Raw genomic sequence first — 16061 nt, forward strand, 5'->3', positions numbered from 1 at the left:
GTTGTATTTTTGTTTCAATGAAACTTCAATGATTGTTTATATGTTGTACGCCACTTAAGAGATATTTTTAAATGGTAAATGGTTTATAAATGGTTTTTAAAGAAGTAATAAATAGACAGTGTCTCTTCCCATTTCCTTTTTATGTTATTAAAACCTGCTTTTACCTGTGGGCAGTTTGGCCATAGTAAACCTTTGCTCCAATTCATCAAGGCTCATCTTAAAACCCTAGGTCTTCTTTTATTTTTTAAATTGGAATCAGTTTAAAAGAGGGAAAAGATGGAGCTCATAAGATATGTTGTCCGTAGTGTTAAAATGAAAGCCAGCTCTGTTTTTTGAGGACTTGGCTGTAATCCTGTTCTTCTTGCTGCACCCAGATCTTGGTAACAACAATACAGCTAATGAGCCAAGCTCTCCTCTCAGCTATAGCTATGCACCCTACAGACAGGAGTCAATAATATTTGAAACGGAAGCTGCTGGACTGATGGGATCACAGATTTGGCCTGCTTTCTCCTTAATATATGGAGTGTTTTCATTCTTTGTACATGTCGCTTGTGCTTATCAGGGATGGAAAGCTCAACTAGTTCAAACGCTTCCTTGCTACTACCTTCACACAGGGCCAAGAGGTGACTGTCAAAATGAATCCCAATTAGAAGATACCTTAATCTGCACAAGGCGTACCTTCAGGGAGCCTGCGAGTGCACACATAGGAAAAACCAAGAGGGGGGGGGAGTTCAAGCTAATATATATCCAATAACCTTTACTCAGGGTCAGCTTTAATCATTTTACGAAGATCCCTGCCAGAACAAAATACAAAGGCACACAAACTTTCCTAAAGAACAAGCAAGGAAACTTAACATGCTTTCCTTTTTTTAAAAAAGGACAACAGCAACAGTAAGTTGGTTTTCCTGCACATCTTGTCATGTTCACTTAGCCACTGTAGTCCATACATTGGTAACCCTTGAGACTAGATTGCTGCACTGTGCTCTATGGGAGACTGCCCTTGGCCCTGATACGGAATCTCCAGCTGGTGCAGAATGCAGTGGCTGGACTTGGGAGCAAACAGCCAGTAGCCTGTAAGACCTCTGCACTAGCTGCCCATATACTACCAGGATAGGTTTAAAGGTCTTGTGTTGTTACACAAAGCCCTGAACAGCTTGGGCCCTTACATCCCAGCTTGATCACTTAGAGCATCCAGAGGAGTGTTGTTAGTTGTGTTACGAAGGCCCGAATGACATCACCTCCCTGACGTTGAGTATTTAGTGTCACTGGTCCCATGCTGTGGAACACTCTTCCAGTCAAGATGCTTTGAGCCTTCAGACCTTTTTATGCAAACAGAACTATGCAGTCTTGAATCATATGCATCTTGAATTGGGGGAGTGGGGACACCAGTTGCTATTTCCACAGGCAGACCTTGGGTTGTTCCTCTTGCTTCTTCGCACCTTCTCTACCTGAGCAGCTTGCCACCCAGGGAATTACTAAGTGCCATTAATTTCAGTGGTGCCAAATTCAGCAGAATCCAGTTTTTAAAATCAAGTGTTTCTGCTTAGCTTTGTTGCTAGATGGTGTTGTTCTCTATCATGGCAATTCTCACAAGAATCAGTTTAATCACATCCATTAGCAGATTAAGTTGATAAACATCTAGAAGAGCCCTCCTGTTTTCTTCCCTTAAGTGTCAGTAGCAACACCAGGGTTTTAGATTCAGTGTTAAAATTGGAGGTGTAAATAGCTGCTGCTTTCAAGACTGTGAAATGCATTATTCTTTGAGATAAATATCTGCCATTACATTTCCAAATAGCAAAGCTGAAAGACAAACGAAGCCCGCCACCAAAACATGTGAAGTCTTGCTCAGTATGCCAGTTTAGCTTTCTTACGTTAGACTCATTTCAGTTTGACAAAAGTTCAGCGATATGTAATTCTGTTCTAAAGGCAACATGATTTCGAAAGAATATGAAAATTGGAATATGTGCTAGTTCTTATTTTGTTCTTTGCAGAAGGAGTGATGTTTATAGCTACTTGGATTGCACAACATATTAACATTCAGGCGTTGGGAGGGGGGAAAAAAGCAATCTCTTGGGTTTTCAAATCTAGGCCAGTGTTAAAATCCCAGTTATAGCCGAAGGATCTCAAATTGGTTAATAGTGCATTTTTCCCTCTAGTGATATTGAAGTGTAGTGGTTAGAGTTCTGGATTGGGACCAGAGAGACTGAGGTTTACATCTATACTCAGCCATTTCCTTGGAGGAAAGGCAGAATATAAATGTAGTGAATAAAATATATAACCACCCCTAAGATTAATTATAGTCAGTTTCATGTTGCTAATGGCTTGATTACTGATGTCCAATAAATCCACATTAAAAGGATAACTAGAACTGAAATAGAATTATATAACTGAACTGTAAAAAGTCAAAGTACACAAAGACAGGTTTTCACTTAAGTTAGGCCTGCACAACTTTTGGCTCTCCAAGCTATACATAGCTCACCAGCCATATATTTTGACCTACCAAGTACAACACCCATCTCCTTTTTACAGTCCCAGCAGGCTGTTATTTTACCTGCCACTGCACCATGGCTGGTGGGCTTGGGTGTGTTACAAGTTGTACAGGCCTGATTTAAGTCCAGTCTCTCATCCAAACTTTTTGAACCTAAATGCCATATTAATGTACCACAGCTCCCAATTTTTCTGCCAGAAGAAGATCCAGTGCTTGGGTGGGAGACTTCATGTGCTGGATTTCTAGGGCATATTTATAGCTGCAGTGGTGTACGTGGTAGTCAGGTACGTAGCTTTGCATATACAATAATAACAGTCCAGTGAGCTGTATACAATGCTTTCAATGTTTTTTCAGCTATCATCAACACCACCACCACCACCATCCTCTGTAAGAACACTGAAGGGAATGAAAATCCCATTGGTTGCACCAGAGGTGTAAGAGGGCCTTAAGTGTTTGGATGCTGAGAAATCACACCAATGTGACGGATACCCTGGGATATCCAAGGCCTAGTTATCTCTATGGCAAAATTAGGTGCTCTGGTTTTGGTGTTCCATTGCGCCAGAAGCAGCTTAGTCATGCTGGCCACATGAACTGGAAAAACTGTCTGCAGACAAATGCCGGCTCCCTCGCCCTGTAAAGCGAGATGAGAGCCGCAACCCCAGAGTCGTCTGTGACTGGACTTAACTGTCAGGGGTCCTTTACCTTTACCTTTTTAATTCATCATCTCAGAACTGTGTGACATCAATCGGTTGTGTAACAACAACAACAACAATTTATGCCCCACCCATCTGACTGGGTTGCCTCAGCCACTCTGGGCTGCTTCCAGCATAATGTAAAAACACAACTAAACATCAAGCATTAAAAACTTCCTGATAGAGGGCTGCCTTCAGATGTCTTCAGAGAGTCATGTAATTGGTTGTCTCTTTGACATCTGATAGAAAGGTGTTCCACAGACTGAGAAGACCCTCTGCCTGGTTCCTTGTAACTTCACTTCTTGCAGTAAGGGAACCCTGTCAGAAGGCCATTGGAGATAGACCTGGTATAGACCAGGCCTCAAGAAATAAGAGAACATTCAGAAAGGGAAGGATAGAGGAAAGGAAAGCACTGAAAGGAAAATATGGAACATTTTCACCTATGGAAGAAGCCTAGGTAAGAAGACCAGATTAGAAGGACCAAAGGTTTCTCATACTGGCAAAACAGAGCCTCCTCACAAGGATCTCATTATAAGGCAGGAAGGCATACATGGGGTCATAGTACAAGAAATGCAGACCCAAGACGTTTGTGTGCTAAAAAATGAGGTGACTTTTCTTTGGAACAATAAATTGTTTCCTCAGGGTTAAAAATATTCTAGGGAAGGAATTGTTCCAACAAAAGGCATTGCAGCTACACTACAGCCTACAAATTGCTCCCTAAGTCCTATTTACAGAACGGTTGTAAGAACTCAAAGCGTGCAGAGCATATTACAAATGTCTAGTGAGTGCTGTTTGTTATAAGGGTGCATTGAGCTACTTCGAGTTTTGCTATCAGTAGACGAAGCAAATGTTAAAGTTCTAGGCAGCCTAGTCAAGTGGCTTCATCCATCAGGTTTCAAAATTGTTTTATGACAATTTGTAATGTTTATGGTTCTGGCAACTGCCTCTAATGTAAACGCTGTAGCCATAAGGATAAAATAATGCCCTCGCACTTATACAGTAAATCAAAACTACACATGGAGTTTAGCTCTTAGATTTTTGCTCCTTTCATTTAAAGATATCTTAATGGACTCTACTGCAATAAGCCACTGTACATTTGCAATAACGTATTGTTGATTTTTAACACAAGCTCAAAGGCTTTATTGAAATAATATTATACAGTATTACTGTATATGCTTTAAAACAAAGGTGTAATGTAAGTTAGAAGCAACATAATAATCTGCAGGATCTTAACATTATACTACTATTATACGGTAAATTGCCTGGTTTGTTTTTCTTCTTATTATATTATATCATCCAAACAGTTCTCTGCCAGGGCAATAGAATAATAATGTAAAAATCTGAGCATTCTCCCTCTCTCTTACACACTGACCACAGATGTAATGAAGTACCAGTTTATTATTTATTTTCAATGCAGAGTTTATTCTTTACATAAGTAGTGACCAAGGATAATGGCTCTGCATGACAATCTCTTTTTAATATGATTTTTCCTCCTGCAGTATACATTAAGAGCTAGCTGAAGCTTTGCTCTGAGCCAGAGTAGTGGAGTGGTTAATGACTTGGATTAGGACCTTGGAGACATGGGTTCAAGTCCCCATTCAATAATAAAAGTCGATGGGTGACTCTGAGGCAGTCAATTTCTCTTGACCAAACCTAACTCACATGGTTGCTATGAGGATAAAATGAGGAGCAGAATATGTCTGCCACAATGAGCTCATTGGAGGAAAGGTACAGATATTAATGGAATAAATAACTCAGTTGAAAAACTTCTGCTTTACTTTAGAACTCAGATTCAAGCACCTTTTCATGCAGCAAAACAGTCCAGTTTTGCCACCAAGATTACCCTCAAAGGGGAGCCTCAGCCAAAGCTTCCTGGCAAGCACATTAGTATGACATGTGGTTTCAAGCACTATTGCCACATTCACATTTACAGTTTTAGGTGTAATATCCAAGCATTATAAGGCTTACTCCTAAAAAAATACTTACCCCATGAATTGGAATCCAGTGCCCATTGCTGTTTGATTTATGCTGCATAGACGAGAAGCGAAACTGCTAGCTTTCTGAAAGCATCCACTCCCTCTCAGACAGTGCAAGAGATAACCTAAAATCAATGTCTTGCCACTAGAGGCAGCCAGAACCTTGGACAGCACCACCCCCAGATGGACTGAAGAAAATGATTCCTATTAATATTTTGCTGTTTGGAAAACCAGCGACCAGTGAGGAAAAATATTGGATTCAGAATAGACATGCCTCTTAATGTAGTACAATCCCAAGAATAAGAGCTGTCTACAAAAGAAAATACAGGTGTCAGTTCTTAAGAGATCCTCAAAGCAGCATCCAAGCTGCTACAGACCTGCGTTTCTAACACAGCACGCCCCTCCGACTCCATCACGACATATCATTTTTTAAATCTGAGGAGAGGTGCAAAACTTGTTTTCATATACAGTGGAACCTCGGGTTATGTACTGTCCTCCTTACGAATGCTTCGGGTAACGAGCTCCACTAACCTGGAAGTAGATGCCCCTACTTGCAGACTTTGCCCTGGGATGTGAGTGGAAATTGTGTGCTGGTGGCACGGCAGCAGTGAGAGGCCCCATTAGCGAAAGCGTGCCTCATGTTAAGAACAGGTTCAGGTTAAGAACGGACCTCCGGAACGAATTAAGTTCATAACTAGAGGTGCCACTGTAGTATAGTATGTGTGTCAGGGGGAAGGTCAATTTCTTTTTAAAGTCCCCCCCCCCCAAAAAAAAACCCACCAGCATTTTAGTAAACACCTGTCAATCTCTATCCAAGATGTTTTGCCTAATTTACACATTTTTACTAGCAATTTTTCTGCAATATAATGTGTTTTTACTGTATTATTATTATTTGGACACTTTCCCCTAATATAATGTACACATTTGGTTGGAAGAATGCCACACAAAATGAGCAGCGTGAATTTCAAAGGAAGTATGAATTACGTAGGCTCATATTAGGTAGGCTCAAACCAAACCACATTTTGCTGCCATCCTTAGCTAGAGAAGAGGCCTGGACCTGTTCACCATGAATGAAGGAGGCTTTAGAAGGGGCTTACCTATCTTTGGAAAAGCTTGGACATAAAACTGGGCAGAAAAAGAGGAGTGGTATGATCCAGTGTATTCTAGCTGGCAGACTGGTGTTCCTTTCCTTTTTCAGATACACATTCCATCTGATTTCCCTGTTGGCCTCTTGCTATTGATCAGATTCCCATAGTGACTGGCATTTATACCAAAGTGCACTAGATGGCAGCAAAACCCACATATACCTTCAACCATCAAGTTAAAGCACAGATGGAGATTTTGTTTGACAGATCTGTGGGACTATGTGGGAAGAAAAACTCAGTGACATAAAATTCTGTTCTTCCGTTTACATTGTGGTGGTTGGGGAAAAAGTCTCCCCCCTTTTTCTTTTAAATGTGGAGCCTGCCAATTATTCTAGGGAAATATTTCCACGGCAGCCTGCCACCAGGCCTGGATTGCTCCAGTATCTCCTCTGATAGCTTAGGTGTAATTGCAGGGGCAGAGGGAATCAAATGTAGTTTCTTTTCCTAACTCATGAAAGCTCTCAGGATCAGTGGGGGGAAATGCAATAACGCCACTAATGGCACTAAAAAGTGTTTTTTTCCTCTTGAAGTCACTTGACAGGGTTTTATGTCGAGTGAACAGATGTGAGAGTAGGATACAAGAAAACATAATCAAGACTGCCTTAGGGTAGTGCAATGAATGCATTTGAAGCAGATTCCCCAGCTGTCCTTCTGGTCTGGCGTGGCCAAGAGCTGATGGTGAAAAGCTATCAAAGATGATCTTGTGGACGCTGAGCTTGCCTCAGGCTCTCCACTGTCCCTGCTCCCTCGGACAGCTGGTAGGTCTAAGCTTAGTGACTTAGACCGTCTCCCTCATTTGTAGCCTCCACCTTCCTGCCTTCCACGGTCCTGAAGAGTGTGACCGTATTCCTGCCAGGCTTCTTATGCTAATGCAGCTTTGTGAACCACCCAGTCCACACTGCCCCAACATGTGACACAGCCTGCCCCATGAATAGGTAGGGGTCAGAGATGGAGCCAGGTGATATGAACTAGGGGGGAACGGATGTCCCCTGAATGTGCATCTGTCCATAAAACAAAATTGCCACCTATACATGCCATTTGACAGGAGATTAAATGATGGCAGCAATAAAGAAAAGCATTTTGTAACCCAATTAATCCATCGATTCTTATTCTGCATGACATGCTATTCATATGAATAGGGCAGAATTCTGCATTGATGTTTGAATATGAAGATGAGAAATCTCTCCGTTTCCCATATTTCCTTCAGTTAAATTGTGGACTGTGAAAGGAAGGAAGGAAGGAAGGAAGGAAGGAAGGAAGGAAGGAAGGAAGGAAGGAAGGAAGGTTGAGAACAGAAACCTTGAGCTCACCAAGGCAGTTGCCATAGTCCTGGAATGGCATGAATCAAAAGTTGGCATACAGCTGAATAATCTCTTGATTTCATTCATATGGCCTAATTTCAAGCATAAATGAAGCTAATGGATTAAGGACAGGGCTAATGAGGAGTTGAACTGCTCTCATTGAGCTAGACAGAGAGGCAAGGACATTGGAGATGAAGTCGTGCTATCCATTTCCAGAGTTTTCCTTTGGCTCCCCATATGTGACTGAAGTACATTGAAATGAATCACCTTTTTGTGTGTGTGTCAAACAGAAAACCTGAATGTTAGACAAGCAATGGAAATGTACCACTGAAGTAATGAACCATAAGAACAAGAGCTGGTTTTTACTAAAATTTCCCAAGTGGTGTAAAATTACTCATGGGGGACAAAGAATTCTCATTACCTCTTAAATACCAATAAAAATCCTCAAGCCAGGCTTATTATTGCAGAACTTCTTATTAAAGGAATGGGCCATGCCTCTCTACAATTCTTCTTCAGTTTAAGCTGATTCCATTCCTCCAGATTCACTGTGGACACATAGCTGAGTCTGGGAGATAATGGACCCTGCTAAGCTAAGGAGCTTGCCCTTTGGAGTGTGGGAGTGGAATGATTGCTATATGAAAACAGCAAAGCTGTCTGTAACTGTATGAATGCATGTCTGGAATGATAAAAGTAGCTGGGAGGCTTTGAGCTCACTATCTGCTGCTTGAGACACCAAGAAGGATTCCAGAATACCTGTTTCCCCAGCTTGTAAATCCCCAAGGCATCCCAAGATGATCTGAACCCACTTCTGAGATTTGATCTGCAATGGCTTTGCATTGGTGCCAGTCTTCCTTGCTTTGCCTTCCCTTCTAACATACTTACCAAGTTGTTAGACAGTGGTGGAAGATGAGCAAGAGAGGACTATCTCTTGGGTGTTTTTGCCAGAACTCTGACCATTCATGCCTGCAGTACAGGCTCAGAACCAACACTACCAAAACAAACCTTGGGAACCTTAGTTTCTCTGTGCTCATTTCTTGAGGAAGAAGAAAACTAAATTCCCTGTTGGCTACAGAGTTCCTGTTGGCTACAGAGGCTTGAAGTTTAAGCAAGGGGCCTTCATTTCAGACAATCTATGGGGAAAATGTGGGGAAGGGGATGAGGAAAGCTGGCATTTGGGAAGGTTAGTACTGGCAGAGAAGCCTTCCTAGGCGGAATTTTCTTAGCTGGAAAGCAGCAGCAGCAGCAACCCCCCCCCCCGAGTTTTCTCTGATAGTTCTTCACAAAAAAGCTGATAAAAAGTGAATTACAAGAAAAATAATTGTCACAAGAAGAAGCCTGAAGCTGAGGGGAGGCAACACTGTATGCCACCCTAAATGCCTTGGGAAGGGTGATGTCACAGACTGGCTGGACACAGAGGAGTCGTGGGGGAAACTAGCTGAGGAACTGCTGGGGCAAGAAGGCTCAGGGCCTGAGGATTGGTGGTGGGGCAATGAGTGGTTACAGGAAGAAGAAGGAGAAGATTTGGAGGTGGTGGTGTTGGAAGCTGAAGAGGTAACAGGGTTTAGTGAGAAGTGAAAAGGGAGAGTCTGTGGCAGAGAGAATTGCAGAAGCAGAAGCAGGAGAGGAGGCCAAAAGGCAGAGGTGAAGAAGTCAAGATGTCCTCCTGCTGTGACAAGCTCTCCTCCCCCAGGACCAAGAGAGGTATGAAGTGGGAAGAGCAAAGGCAGCCACGCAAGCGTAGTCTCAGATTGCTTGGGAAAGACCTGGGTGAGCAGGAAACTTAGGCAGCTGTGGGAAGGCAGGGACCTTCTGTCTCTGCAACTGCCTCATAGGGGCAAGACCTATTGACGAAGAGTTGTGGTGCTCATTAGGCTTGACATTCCTGAGCAGATCCTGATTTTTCTAATAAAGAATTAACTTCAGTTACTTCAAGCTGTGTATCTTGCCTCCCCCCACTGCATCCATAATCATATACACTCCAGGAACCCTGTCCTATTTCAATAAGAGTTTTGGCAATGCCCGCACCACCTTTCAAGTGTTTGCATTCTCCTCCACTATCACCGTCTTAATTCAGTGAAAATGGAATATACTTGAAGTGCTGCTGGCAAAAATATTTATATCTGATGTTCAATAGCATGCCCCTCTTAAAAATGAACTATCACTCACAAACCTCTTCTTATATGAAATAAGGCTTTGTGTTTCCCCATTGCGATGATATTCCAAGGCCTCTTTAATAGAGTATTACTTTTTCTCATAGTCCCGAGTTTTTCTCTATTGAGAAATAACAAATAACTGCATGATCCCCCCCCCCAAAAAAACACCCCATGCACAAACTTTTTAGGACAAACAATGTGCATCAAGGAAATAATTATTTCCTGTCATGATTCAACTCATAAGGTGAACTTGAAGCAAATGATTTCTCCATGAATTTTGACACATGGCACACATGGATAATTTATTAAATTTATGATGCCTACTCAGGATATAGCTTATTCTATAATATGTATAAGAAGCAAATGTATTTAGCAACATTAATATAGGCTATTAGACCATAAATGTCTCCTTAAAAGGTTAATTTCCAAAGTTATCTTCTTTCCCCAGTATAGAAAAAAGGCTACACATATGGTAAGTTAAAAAATGGTTTACTTACAAACTCTTCAAAGGTCAGATTCATGTGCTTTCCCATACGTTAGTCAGAAAAGTTGCAAAGGCACTAAAACTTAGCTTAGTTACAAAGTGATAAAAGCTCCTAGATTATTGGTATAGGAACTCAAGAGTGGCTGATAAAAGCCGTGCTGTTGAGCTGGAGCGATCAGCTCAAACCTCTTCATATGCTGAGTTTCTCAGAAAGACTGGGGGTGAACAATAAACTTGATTACCTATTTCCTCTCAAGTTAAGAGGAAGTGACCTAGTTAAGCCTAGCAGGACATCTTACTCTATGTTTTTAACTCCTTTGTGCACTAATTAGACTTAAGCATGCTGGTTACATGAGACTGCTTATCCTACAAAATCATGGTTCTTAGTAGGGATGGATTAAGCTACCTGTTTCTGTTTCTCTCAGTTTTCCAATCTTAAATGCAGCTTTCCACATTTCTGCAGCAATTAGCATCCTATCACCCCCCCTCAAAAAACCCCACATCATCATTTTAGTATGAATTTCTCCAAAGAGCCAAATATTACCTTTTAATAATTTTTATTAAAGATTTTCATGGGTTACAAAACTATGTGCATTGTCTTTTTTTCCAGGTCATGGAATCATTTCTACTGATCAGTTACATTCAATGTGGGACATTAATTTTGTATACAGTATAAGGTTGGGGGAGATGAAAGGGGGAGAGGGTGAACCTTACATACTGTGTGGGGTTTTTGCATCAGTATTACTTGGCAGTGAGAGAAATTGGTGGGGGCAGAGCATGGTTGATTGTCTTTCATTGATAAGATTTGTTTGTGGGGGGAAGGATTGTTGGGTCAAGTTAGCCATATTGATTTGTATGCTGAAATTTTGCATCATAAAATCTGGAGAACTGCAGAATTTGAAGGTTAGCTGTGTTTTGCTTCGCATATCCGTTCAAGAAGTGCGAATCGGGCAGTTTCTCATTAAAATAAAAAAGTTGCATCCCCCCCCCAGCACCCCAAGTACGCAAGTGCACAGTCAAACTCGACAGGTCAGAATGGGATCAGCGTGTTGCCTTCAAGTACAGGGCCAGTGAGTTATTTAAAATGTTGTAGTGAAAATGGAATCGGAGGAAGTGAGCTGCTTCTAATCTGATTTTCACATTATTATTTTTTGGGCAAGCTTTACTCTCAGACAATATAGCCTCCGCAATCAAAATGATAAAAACACAAACATGCACGCACTCACTCACATAAGCAGTGATCAACAGACTGTAAGAAGCTGCCATCTGCAGGGCCTCAAGTCAAGCGCTAACTTTCTGTAACGTTTGATTGCTAACACGCCAGAGCTACTGTGTCCTCAGGAGGAATCAGCAACTAATAAAAATTGACTGTCCTTCCCTCTGTGCAGTAGCTGGAATCGCACCTCCAGTTAGAACTTGTCATCTAGCATATATGTTTTCGGTCCTTTCTTATTCAGCTGCAGTCTCTCACCAGATGGTACCACACAACCAGCATTCCTTATTGGCAGTAAACAAGAAGATCTTGGGTCAAAGTTAATAGCAGTCACAAAATTGAGGGACTTGTTAGTGGCTGGAAGCTGACTCAACTACGAAGCATCAGTGACCATGTGCTCTATGGGTGGGGAAGGACATGCAGGAGAAGGTAAGAGCCCAGAAATGGTAGTTGGTAGAGCATGACTCTTAATCTCAGGGTTGTGGGTTCGAGCCCCAGACTGGGCAAGAAATTCTGCATTGCAGGGGATTGGACTAGATGATCCTCGTGGTCATCTTCCAACTCTATGATTCTAGGACTCCTACTAAGGGTCTGACTTGTTCTCTTTTTATTGTGCAATGTCTGAAAAGTAGGCAAACTTGCCCCTTTCTAAGAGAGCAGTTTGAAATCTGAACTATTGAGCCGCAGTTGATGAAGAATGGAGGAAGGGCTAAATTGCAGAGGGAACTGTTCCAAGATCTACAGATCTACGGATGATGGGTGGTATACCAGTTTAATAAATGATAAGAATAATAGCTATGGTTAGGCTCTGCCTCTAATGTCAGATGCAGTAGGCCTCTAAATATTGGTGGAAGGGAATCTTTGGCAGAGGGAATGCTGTTCCACTCAAGTTCTTCCTGGAGGCTTTGTATAAGCATCAGTGATAAGAGGATGATGGCATACCCTGCAAAATTTCTCCGATGGAAATAGGGACGTCCTATTTCATAATAATAATTTCATTATTTATACCCCACACATCTTATTGGGTTGCCCCAGCACTCTGGGCAGCTTCCAACATATATATAAAAAATTAAACATTAAAAGACTTCCCTATACAAGATTGCTTTCAGACGACTCGTGGGTTGGATAACTCCATACCCTCCAATGTTTCTCCAATGAAACATCTTAAGGAAAAGTGGGACATTCCAGGGTCAAATCAGAAACCAGGGTGGCTTCTCGAAACCAGAGCCGTCCCTGGAAAATAGGGACACTTGGAGAGTCTGTGATGGCCAGATGGGCCTTTGCTCTAAATACTGCAAGGTTCCCAACGCAAAGGCAAAGGCTATATAAATGTGAGCAGCCGAACCAATGGAGCCTGTTTCCCCTCATTTAAACTACTCGGTTAGAGACTCACCAATTGACACAAGCCTAGACGGATGCCAACCAACCTAACTGCTGCATGGTGTTTTTGCAACCAACTTCTACCCACTGGGAAGTGTGGCAGTTGCTTGGCTACAGCCACACTGTGCAGCCAAACCACACAGGCAAACACTTGCACATTGTGGGAGCCAAACAAGGATAAATGATTCAGTGGTAGCAATTGCTCCATTACAGTAATATGCTCATGAGTAAGATACAGCAACAGAAAGCTAAGGAAGCTCCCTGCCTGATCTCATCTGCTGAGTAAGCTCCATTCAGTGGCTAAGCTATATTGTGGTTACGGGTAGTGTATGTTGGAAACTCCACTTGGCTCCCTGCAACTACATAAAAATGGACCACAACTACAACTCTCATTGGCCCTAGCCAGGAGAGCTACTAGCCGCAAGCTTCTGCACAGAAATCCACACGGAGTACATAGTGACCACATATTGCTCCATTGCTGTTGGTCCCATACCCAGTGTTATCACACCCTTATGGCAACTGTTATTTACATGAAAGCCTACTTCTGCATCTCTATTTTTCAGAATATTTCCCAAATAATATAATAAATAAATGTTGCTGAGCTAGGTTGAAAGGCTCTATCAAGGCAGGGTTTCCCAAACTTGGTTTCCCAACTGTTTTTTGAGACTACAACTCCCATCATCCCTAGCTAGCAGGACCAGTGGTCAGGGATGATGGGAATTGTAGTCCAAAACCAGCTGGAGACCTAAGTTGGGGAAGCCCTGGTATAGAGCTATGCAATCTTCCTTCTTGATTACATTGGGTTCCCCCCACCCTCTGCATACGCCAGATGGGCGGGGTATAAATAATAAATTAAATTAATATTAATATTTTAAAAAATCTTTCCAAAAGGCTGTATTTCTGAGAATAAAATTGATACAAAGGAAGAAAAAGAGAGAGTATTATTATTAATCATTAGATTATTGAGAATGAATTGTGACGGCATTCTGCTTTGCTGGAAATTAAATCCATGCTGAAGAATTATTCAGCCTTTTCAGCCTTATATAAAGGTAATGGCATCTGAGCACAAATCAATAGATAAGACGAATATGCTCGCTAAATGAAGATCATGTTTCAGTGGGCCTTAGCCGTTCTCAGTTCACCAAATCATTGTTAAGTTCTTAATAATGAACCGTGTACATATGCATTAGTGCTTAATTAGATTTTGGCGAAATACTCTTGCTATGCCTGGAAAATCTGATCGCTATAGATGAGAAATATATGATCGTGCCTTTTGTTTCTGGGTGCTGGCAAACCCCTGAGGTGACAAGATAAAATTCTGAACGGCCTCTAGTGTTTGAATGTGACCTCAACGCCACACCAGGTAAATGGCATCTGATCTCATTGCAATTGCTGCCACTTATTCAAAACATCCAGTGATTCCATCCAGTGATTCCATCCAGGAAAAAATTAATGCCAGTAAACACAAAGACATTTTGAGAACTGTAGGGGCAGTTGCTTTGCAAAATGTGCATACTGGGAAAAACTGAATATAAAAATGTGTCTATTAGGAGAAATTCACATTTACTGATTTAAAACATAAGTAAATTGCGGAAATGTGGAGAAGCCACTGATTGCTTCCAGATGACGTGTTGACCAATCATTCTTTCTTATTCGCACTGATAAAAACATTTGCAAGGAACCAACACAACATCTGCTGTTTTTTGAGAATTCATTCTCATTCGTTTGTGGGGAGCAGAGTTATATGACGTCACATCAAAGAGTTGATATCTCACACTTGCCAGTGAATTTTCCTGCCATATTTTCCTTACCATAAGAAGCCTGGGTTTTTGGGGATGTGTGTGTCAGTGGGTTTGTTCCTCAAGTGCACTGTATCCACCTTAGCCGCACATCCTGAATTTGCTGGAATACAACTGAATTCCACCTGTGAAACAGTGACAGTCTGGAAGTGGCCTACTTGGGGTGGTAAAGGGTAGTAATAGGATATCAAAACACTCAGAGCTCAATACAGCACCATCCCAATAAATGACATATTGAATTAACCCTTAGGGCAGAATCCTACTGCCACTTGTGTTTAAACAAATCTTATTGATTTCCACAGTCATTATGCATGAGTAACTAGGCACAAACTTCATTAAGAGTAAATGCTGTTTAAAGGAAGAACTTAAATAAACACAGCATCCCATGATCTTTTTTTTAAATCCAAAATCTGATTTTCTTTTAACCACAGTAGACTGTAAGGATGGACTTGAGTTTGTCTGCTAAATTACTTCAAGATGAGAAAGACATTTTCTTTTCTACTCACTTTCCCCTCTTTGAGTGCTGTACATGACTAGACCACAGGTACTGTACACCTCCAGAGGTCTATCTTCCTTAAATGTGAAACAAATAGATATTCTTTCTTTTAGGGGTACCATCAGCCATAGGGACACCTGCTGGTAACAGCAAGAAGGTGAACTCATTACAGTTGCCTTCAAACAGAACCATTGATCCAACAGCTTGGAGTGAATATAATGGTATATTGTGCTTCTTCTGCTTCCCTGCCCCTTAATTCTGGCCCGTGACCTTCTTTTGCTTCCTACTCTCTCCTAAATCTGGACCTTCATCCCCTCTGAAATGAAGTAATGGAGTAAAAAGTGAGGCGATTCCTTCTGTCTTACAAATTCAAGTTATTCCCCTGCATGTCTCTTTGGCTGCAGGCTGTTTGCAGGTAGCTCAAGAAAAAGCCTGCCTTAAGAAAAAAGAGAATTAAGGAAACAAAGACCAGCCTAATAACATTTGTTACCTTCTAAATGATCCTGTGCTTCAAATCAACTTGGCACGATTTGCGAGATATCTCTCCCTTATGCTGCAATCTGCATAGTTCTGTCATCTCAATTCTACCCAAGAGATGCTCAGTCTATACAGCTTTGGGCTTAAACGTGACGTCAGTTTTATTGGCACAAATTATGAGGAATACCATACAAATAACATTCTAAGCCCTGGTATGAAAGATACATTAAGTTTTTCTAAATAAAATAAAAAAGCTCCTTATTTTATAGTCAAGTTTTTTTCCATATGTATTCTGCCAGTCCAGAGAAGCCAAGCAAACAGATTTCCATGTTCACTCTGAAGTAAGTACCACTGAATTCAGGGGGGGGGGGGGCTTGCTCCCAGGTAAATAGATTACAGGCTTGAATCTAGTATCTAGATCCAGAATCTAGGAACATTCTCAAAGGACGTGCAGACT

The 16061-nt window shown here is 41.5% G+C and overlaps 1 protein-coding gene across 3 annotated transcripts in view; it reads right to left on the minus strand.

Annotated features, from left to right (window-relative positions):
* The window catches only part of EYS (eyes shut homolog), a 500175-nt gene that overhangs the window by 38205 nt on the left and 445909 nt on the right, over positions 1-16061 (minus strand). The gene's annotated exons all lie outside the window — the stretch shown is intronic.

Source organism: Podarcis pityusensis, assembly GCF_964106645.2.
Source record: "Podarcis pityusensis genome assembly, chromosome: 3".
Lineage (NCBI taxonomy): Eukaryota > Metazoa > Chordata > Lepidosauria > Squamata > Lacertidae > Podarcis > Podarcis pityusensis.